Raw genomic sequence first — 9,454 nt, 5'->3', positions numbered from 1 at the left:
AGATTCCAAATAGTTCAAACATTCCATATGCCCTTCAGTAGTGCTGCTGGCTGAGACACTGCAGTCGAGGAAAGGAAAACTCATATATAAATCTATATCCTTCTGTTAAAACAAACCTTCCAAAATAGAAGGATTCTGAATTGTCTCAGGCAACCTGGACCCATGGCTGCAGCAGTAGCCAAATCAACCTTTGCGAGTGAATATCCGTTTTATCTGACATGCAGCATTCCATCTTTGCCCCCATGGATACTCCCTTCATGTGCCCATCGTGGCAGCCCTGGGTATATCTGGATCTAGCTGATGATAACTCCCTCTGCACTCAATCTGCTTGTTTACTTACTACCTTCTCTGTGACTTTCAGGGAGTTTCTAACACTATTCCTCCATCGCAGTATGTCTACTCATGTGCTTCTATCTCAGATCCTATGATCTCTGTTCTAATCTTTCTCCTTCCGGGTCTGGCCGGCCAGTCAGAATATCCCTCCCTACCTCGGTATATGTAGATTACAACCCTCAATCCTTTCTCCTTCACATTAAGTGAGTGATTTGAAGTTCTGTCCACTGGGAGAATGTTTTCCAGCCACTGTTATTTGAGGCCCCTTCCAAGTCAAGCTGAGGTACCAAAGCCATTTATTTTTAATTTGTCCCTCATATTACCCAAACTTGGAATTTTTTCTACTCTTGTCAACTAGTATTAAGAGACACTCAATAAAATTTATGCTAATATGCTAAGGGTCTGAAATTACGCACGATAAATGCAGGGTCATATTGTATGATAGTTACATGGTCACTTTTCCACTCTACACCTACACTTTGGAACTGTATTAAATAGGTGCTCAAAAAGTCCTCCCAGCTATACATGTTTGAGAAATAATGGGATCATCATCCGGTTGGCAGTGTTTGTACTCTTGGGAGGAAACCCCCCCCCCAAGGAGTCATTATGACTGTTACAGTTAGGCTTGTCTAGTCCTGCTGAGGGGAGTTCCTTTCATATTAAACAATAGATAGGTGAGGTTTGTAGAAAGAGACATCAAGAACAAGAGAAAGACAGAAAAAGTCAATTAATGCTGTGAGGAAGTGCCCAGTTGTGCCCAGAGAGATGAGTGCCAGCGAGCATACGCTGAGAGGCGACTAGATGCTCAGCTGATGATGAGCCGCACCTTCACTGACTGGCTGACTTCTCCATCTATTCAACATGATTCCCACAGAGAACTAGAACCAGGTTCGCTCTCACGTGAGGGGTGTGTGTGTGTGTGTGTGTGTGTGTGTGTGTGTGTGTGTGTGTGTTGAATGCATGTGTGTAAGTGTGAATGAAAGTGAAAAAAGAGGGAGAGGGAGAGAGCAAAGCAGGAAGGGAGAGGGAGAGGGGGAGGGAGAGGGGGAGAGAGAGCGTGAGCGAGCACATGAGACAGAGAGGAGAATGAAATAGAGAAAAGCAAAGGACAATCTACTTCTTTGAAGACTTCTCTTTCATGCATTTGATGGTCTATCACCCTCTGGTTGATGAAATTAGCCACCAGTGAAGAGGAGTTTGCTGAGGACAGCACAGGAGCGGGCAGTGCTTTGTTCTGTTTTACACAGGGGTTGTTATGAGTTGGTGCCAGCTTGATGTCCGATAGCACCAAGAAACATTGTGTCAGACAGTCTGGAGAGACACAAACCAAAGTAATAACACCCACCCTGTTACTTTCAAGTGGATCTTACTTCATGGAGACCCTACATGTGGCAGTACGACTGAGGCTTTGTGGGGTTTTCAATGGCTGATTTGATGGAAACAGGTCACCAGACCTTTCTTCTAAGATGTCTAGGAGTGGATTTGAACCCTTTTGGTTCAACTCACTGTCGTCAAGTTGATTCCGACTCACAGTGACCGCCACCAGGTTTCCAAAGCTGTACATCTTAACAGGAGGCGACTGCACACCTTTCTTCTGTGAAGCCACTCGTTAACTGCAAACCACTGAAAATGAGGGACTATTTGGTTAGCAGCACATCCTCTAACACAGTGCCATCAGAACTCCTCAGCATTTGGTTAGCAAGTGCTCAGCTACTTACACCACTCAGGGAGCATCCGAAAAAACATAAAGAAAGGTACATTATATGGGTGTGGCCTTTGAGGAGGCTTGAAGGGAGTCAAGCCAGTTTTCCACTTGGTTTTGATTTCCTTGTTTTTCATTTCACCACCACAGCCTTCTGTGCATGGTTCAGGAATAAAGGAGAAGCTGTGAGGACAGAGATTAGCCAGGCAGTGGCATGGCTACTTCTAGGCTCCTGTTCACTAGAGGCACCTTGGAAGAAAGGCATGGCAATCTACTCGTGAAAGCTCTGCCACTAGGATGCTGTGAAGCACAGATCTACTCTTACAACTATGGGGCTGAGTAACTTGGTGGACTGAATAGCCCCTCTGCTTTAGGATAAATACATTTCAAAACTTTCCAAGGGGATGGCTCTCATGAGAAAGGTGTGGGAACTCCTAAAAGAAATGGGCATGGGTGGAAGGGAACAAGGAAAAGAATCAAAGGGGACAGGTGGACTCCTATCTGATGGAGTTGCTCCCTCTGCTGCAGGTGTGCAAGTGTGTCTGGGAGCTGTACTTGTCAAGACTTGATCTGTAAGCAACAAGAAATTCGCTTGGCCACTTCAGCAGAGGAGGAGTTTGCTGAAGGCTTCAGGGCTCACACAGTTGGCAAGGACAACTTGAGAAGTTAGTCTCGAGCCTCTACATAACACCAAGCCCTGCACTAAGGCAAGCAGCCTCACACTACTGGACGCATCCCTCCCACCAAGACACAATGCAGGGAACAGGGCCTTTCTCAAAGTAGACGGTGTGCTGAAGGCTGGACAGCCTTTATGGGGGCATGCATGAGCAGCTCTTTCTTTGTGTGAGAGGAAGATCTTCCCCCCAACACAAAAATCCCTAGCCCCTCCTGCCAGTTCAGATAGATTTTAATCTCTCAGTCCTGGTACAGAAAACCAGCTTAGTCAATGCTGAATCATCCTGACTCTATACACATCAGAATAAAACTGGGCTCCATAGCATTTTCAATGGCTGACTTGTCATGTTCTACCTTCATGAGCAGCCTGCCAGGCTTTTCTTCCAAGGTATCTTTGGGTGGACTCAAACCTTCAATCTTTTGGTTAGCAGCCAAGTGCATCAACCCACCAAACCCACTGTTGTCAAGTTGGCTCTGCTTCACAGCACGATGTAGAACACAGGAGACTCCCAGTAGGTCTCCAAGGTCATAAGAGACTTCCAGGTAAAAGGGTTGACCGGGCAAATAGCAGCCTAGACCCTCTTCAAATAATATGTCAGAAAGCAAACAAGTGTGAATGATAACCATGAACCCTGTGTCTATGGAACTGAAAGTTGGGAACCAGAGCTATCTGTCCATATTTGAGGAATAGTACAAAGGAAAAAGAAAAAAAATATACAGAACTTAAAAACGGAGACGTCAAGGTGATTTCAAGATAAAACAAACTGTTTCAGATTTGAAAAGAAAATAACAACTTACTTGACAACCTTAAAGAAAATAAACTTCATCAAAATAGCTGTTGTGGTGGTAGTTGTTATATGTTTTCACGTTGCCTGCGACCCATAGTGACCCTATGTACAGCAGCTCTGAAGCCTGCCCTGTCCTGAGCCAGTCTCATTGACTCTGACACACCTACCTCCATTGCCCTAGTCACTGTATCAATCCATCTCACCCAGGATCATCTTCTCCCCTGTGCTGTCCCTCCAACCTTCCAAGCATGATATCCTTCTCCAAGGATTGGTACCTCTTGGCCACATGCCCAAAGTATGTAAGACAGAGCTTCAAAATCCTAAACTCCAAGGAGAAACTTGGTTTTACCCTCTCCTAGACAGACCTATTTCTTGGCAGTCCAAGTTCAAGCCTCTTCTCTAGCACCACAACTCAAAGGCATCAATTCTTCTTCTATCATCCTTAGTCATTATCCAGCTCTCTGAAACAAAGCAAGTAATTGTTAAGACTATGGACTGAATCAGATGCACCTTAGTCCCTAGACTGAAACCGTTGCTTCTCAGTATTCTGGAAAGGTCCCTGACAACAGATTTACCTAATCCAATTTGTCTTTTTATTTCCTGCTTGCTGGTGCCAAGAGTGTTGACTGTGGAGCTGAGCAAGCTATAACTGTTAATCTCAATCTCTTCTCCATCCATCATGGTAAAAGAAAGGCACCTTATGAAAGCCTGTGGAGCCCCATGGAAACACTCAGGACACCAGCAGGAGCCACCCACCCCTAGCTAGGTGGGCTTTCATCCCCTGATCCCCAGCCTTTTTAAAGAATGCACATCCAGTCTGTGGAAACATCAACAATGCAAAAATTTTCCACCAGAAAAGCAAGTCTCTTGGAACATTTATTGTCAGTTTTCTTCTTGGTTTGATTGCTTCTTTTTCAGTTCCCACAGACAGACTGCTGTGCCCTGTCAGGGAGCAAGGATGGAAAGGATGCAGGCAGCAGCTCAAAACACTGCTACACCCTGAGAAATCAAGGTTCAAATGTCCAAATCCCAGCAGGACTGGCAGCTGCTCAGCCAGCATACAGGGGATGGGCAGAGCTGAGGATGTGCTGCTTGGGGTGTTCCACGGTGTGAGGAGGATTCACTGAGCGCTGCTAATAGCTGAGCTGAACAAGAAGGTTGGATATTTTATTTCGCTCAGAGGTACCTCAGAAGAAAGGTTTGGTTATCTCCTTTGGAAAAGCAGTCTTGAACAGTCCATAGGCCTAGTTCTACTCCGATACACACCATGAGCAGGAACTTAGCTGCAAGGTATTGACTAAAATGTCCCTTTGCAAAATTTAGTTCTAGTTATCTTACAGGCACACTGTTAAGTTTCCTTGGGAAAATGGTCTAGTTGGCAAAACTTCACACCCGTGGAAAAATTTGTTTACCGAATTATCCTCCATCAAGGACTATTATGGAGGATTTGCGCTTATCACTTGCTGCATAACTTATTTAGCTTTCATTTAAGAGATTCATTAAGTATATGATGAGGATGCTATTCTAAGGTGTGCTTATAAGGAATGAAAATAGCAAAATAAAATTAACAACAATCCTTCCTGAACTGGCACTTAGGGCATTCTACTCCCAGGCTGAGTGGGTCATGTTGTAATTGCTTTTATCATCCCAGATGGTTATGGTTGCTTAGAAACCCTCATCAATGATGCAGTTTTTCTTCTGATTGCCTTGTGAGAAGATAGTATTTTTGGAGCCTTCTATTTCTCCCTTCCAGATGTACCAGGGAACATTTTCGTAAAAGGTCATCCCCAAGGAATGTGCTCCCATTTGTAAGGACATATCACTGACAATCCAACTTGGTTGGAAGATGCAGAATAATTAGCATCAGGCTTCAAGGAATGGTTCTCAAACTATTATTCATCAGACTCTTGGGAACCTGACAAAAGAATGCAGGTCCAAGTCCTGCCCTGGTTCAACGAGCCTGAGCCTCTGTGCTGCGGTGGTCGACAACCTCCAGTAGAGCCAGAAAGGAACTCTAAGTGGATTAGTGGTAAGGAGTCGCTGTCAACCCAAAGAGAGAAAGACGGGCATCTCCTCTCATGCAACTCTCCTTGGGAAAACCTGATAGTGAGTCAGCTATGAGTCAGTTCCAACATGGCATAAAAGGAAGTCATTTCCAATGTGACATTGCATAACAACAACTACAACCAGTGGATTGACAAGTGACTACAATAGGCTTGAACATGGCAGAGATTGTGAGAATGGCACAAAAGAGGGTGAGGCTTCTGCCATAGCACATTATGAGTTAGACTCAACCCAACAGCAGTACCTAGGGCCAGGGGTGGCTTGCCCAATAAACAAGGTAAGCACAAGAGAAGCTTCTCCACCTGCCCAGACCTTAGTTTGCTCATCTGTAAAATGAGGAGTGTCAAAAGATCTCCCTCTGGCAGAGATTTGCCAGGAAGATTAAATTCAGTGACACCTGCAGTCCCGCAACCAAAGAGCACATCCAGTCGGGGGGTGGCCAGCTGGGAAGGAGACCACAGGACTCTGCTAGCCTGCTTCCCAGAAACCCAGGCATAATGATAATGTAAGAAAGAAAAGCGAAGTATAGAACGTGGTGAGCGATTCTGCCTCGTAAATGGAATGTATGGGAGAGTTAATCAATTATTTAGTGACCGTCTGAACTACAGCCCAGGACAATGCTGGTGCTGTAGGAGGGGTTGCATGTGGCCCTGGCCCTGTAAGTGGTTACAGTTTCATTATCCTACAGATGAACATGAGAAACAAGGAATAATCTCGCTGATGTGTATTGCAGAGTCTGACTCTAGTGGCCCTATGTGAGAAAGAGCAGAACCACTCCGTGTAGTTTCTGTTGTGAGCCCAGGTCCCTGAATAATTTAGTACAGAGACAAAGAGTATCTTCTGTGAGAACAAGTTTGAGAGGAGGGTGATTACTGTGGCCTTGGAACAAGTTTTGAAGGTAGTGGGGCTGGAGGGCTTATTTGATAATGAAACTGCCCCACAGCTCTGTTTACGTCTGTCACCATTGTAAAACCCACCATCCCAAGTCATGTCCCATGCCCTAGACACTTCTGTACACCCTAGCCTAATCCAATTTCACTGTTCTCAACTCACCAAACCCATCCCCTGTGATTTCTGGAAATCAGGGCCTGAAAGACTGACACTGAAACCTCTTTTCAAGAACCTGCTTCACCTTCTTGTCCCAAAGACATCTAGCTCTAACTCAAGGAGCTGACTCTCCATCAGATCTTTCAAATGGTGGCCCCATCCCACACCCAACCCCAGTGCCCAGTCAGACTCTTCACAACATCTCCCAGCCTCCTTCCCAAAACCCAGCAATGCAGATGCATGCACTGTTGGCCAGAACTCCTTGTTACAGTCAACTCCACATACCTTGGGCCCAACTCGGCACCTGGCTGAATGTCACCTTTATAATATCAGACTCATGTTCCCTAAAGATAACCATGTCCTAATCCCTGGAGCTAGCATATGTTATGTTACGTGGTAAAGGAGAACTAAGTTTGCAGATAAATAAGGTAGATAATTAGTTAGTCTTAAACAGTGAGATTGTCCTGGATAATCTGGAGGGCCCAGTGTAATCACTGGCCAAACCCAAATCCATTGTCCTCAATTCAATTCCAGCTCAAGGTGGCTCACAAGTACAGAACAGAATGCTCCACAGAGCCTATTAGGCTGAAATCTCACAGGAGAGCAAACATTAGCCCTCTCTTCTAGAATATCACTGGTGGGTTATCTCTTCCAACATTTCTGGTAGAGTGTCAATCATTTGCATCACCCAGGAAAGGTCATCTCAATCACCCTTAAAAGTGGAAGAGAAAGAAGTGAGGAACTAAGTGGTTTCAAGACTCAACTTGCTCTTGTTAGCTCTGAGGATAGATGAATGGGACCACTAGCTCAGTGATGCTAGTGGTGCTGGTGGTGGTGGTGGAATTTAGGGGCCTTTAAGTCAACTACAATTTACAGTAATTCTATGAACAGATCTGAATGTGGCACTACCCTACATCATCCTCACCATCTAGAATGCTCACATCCATTCTTCCAGTCACTGTGTCATTCTGTCTCCTTGTGGGTCTTCCTCTCTTTCTCCAACCTACCTTTCCCAACATGGAGAAGCTCAAGGTCAGCAGTCAAAGCCAGACCCAGGGGCAGACTGTGGGTCAGACCATCATTTACTCTTGTGCAAATTCAAATTGAGACTAAAAGTGAAAATAAGTCCACAAGAATCAAAATATGATCTTGAATCTATTCCATCTGAGTTTCAAAATGATCTTGAGAATTTGAGATGTCTGACCTTTTTTCTCAGTGGAGCTGCAGTGGGAGCGGCTATGCAGATGGTGTCTCTGAGCTATTCAGTGCCATCCTCATCGTCGCTGTGGTGCGACAATGGGACTGAACAGATGACCCCTTTGGCACCCTCAAGCGCCACACAGCTGGGTGATCCAAAATGTAATCATACCACAGTTCTCAATATGATACTGTCCAGGAGATCATCATGTGTCCACCATCATGTGGAAGCTGAGATGACCAGAGATGAGACCAACTATGGCATCCTTCAGCATGCTCTGCATGGCCACTCCCACTCTGTTAGTGATGTGGTCATCTCCTCTGATGGCCAGTTTGCTCTCTCTGCCACATGCTAATTTGCAGGCATACATAGCATAGGATGTGCTGAATGTGACCTTCTCCTCTGACAACCAGCAGATTGTCTCAGGATCCCGGGAGAAAACCATCAGGCTGTCGAATACTCCAGGTGTCTGCAAGTACACTGTCCAGGATGAGAGTCGCTCAGAGTGTGTGTCTTGTGTCCACTCTTGCCTAACAGCAGCAACCCCATCACCGTCTCCTGTGGCTGGGACAAGTTGGTCAAGGTGTGGAACTTGGCTAACTATAAACTGAAGTGTGACCACATTGGCCACGCAGGCTACCTGAACACTGTGACTGTCTCACCAGATGGATCCCTCTGTGCTCCTGGAGGCAAGGATGGCCAGGCCATGCTGTGGGACCTCAATGAAGACAAACACCTCTAAACCCTAGATGAGGGTGGCATCATCAACGTCCCGTGATTCAGCCCTAACTGCCACTGGCTCTGTGCTGTCACACAGATCTGGGTCTTGGAGGGCAAGATCATTGTGGAAGAATGAAAGCAAGAAGTTACCAGCAACACAGCAAAGCAGAATCACCCCAGTGTCCCTGTCTGGCCTGGTCTGCTGATGACCAGACTGTGTTTGCTGGCCACACAGATAATCTGACATGAACATGACAAGTGACCATTTACCACCCAGTAGAAATTTATGATACAACTTTGAAAATGAAAAATTTAGCTTTAAAAAAAAAACAATATGTTTGAAGCATTGAAAAGTAATGGTCAAAGAAGACCAGATGCATTGTGGGATGATATCAAGGATATTATCCACCAAGAGAGCAAATGGTCATTAGAAATACAGAAGAGAAAGAAAAATTAAAGTGGATGTCAGAAGAGACTCTGAATATGGCTCTCGAGCATTGAGAAGCCAAAACAAAGGGAAAACATGCCGAAATTAAAGACAAAAACAGAAGACTTCAAAGAACAGCTTGAGAAAACAAAGTATTATAATGGAATACGCAGAAAGCTGGAATTAAAGGATAAAATGGAAGAACTCGCTCAGCATTTCTCAAGCAGAAGGAACTGAAAACAAATGTAAGCCTCAAGTCGCAATACTGAAAGATGATATGGGCAATATATTGAATGACTGAGGAAACATCAAAAGAAGATGGAGAGAATACAAAGTGTCATTGTACCAAAAAGAACTGATTGACACTGAAAAACTTCAGGAAGTCCCTATGAGCCAATAGTAATGGTAATGAAGGAAGTTGAAGCTGCATTGAATACACTGGCAAAAAAAATAAGGTACCAGGAATCAATGTTATACCAATTGACGTGATTCATTTAACA

The 9,454-nt window shown here is 44.9% G+C and overlaps 1 pseudogene; it reads left to right on the top strand.

Moving 5' to 3' along the window:
- The first annotated feature begins 7,847 nt into the window (after positions 1-7,847).
- On the top strand, positions 7,848-8,776 carry LOC102873996 (annotated as a pseudogene).
- Positions 8,777-9,454: the final 678 nt, after the last annotated feature.

Source organism: Elephantulus edwardii, unplaced genomic scaffold (genome assembly GCF_000299155.1).
Source record: "Elephantulus edwardii isolate Elephantulus edwardi_28Jun2011 unplaced genomic scaffold, EleEdw1.0 scaffold00036, whole genome shotgun sequence".
NCBI lineage: Eukaryota > Metazoa > Chordata > Mammalia > Macroscelidea > Macroscelididae > Elephantulus > Elephantulus edwardii.
This window is presented reverse-complemented; position numbering and strand designations above follow the sequence as displayed.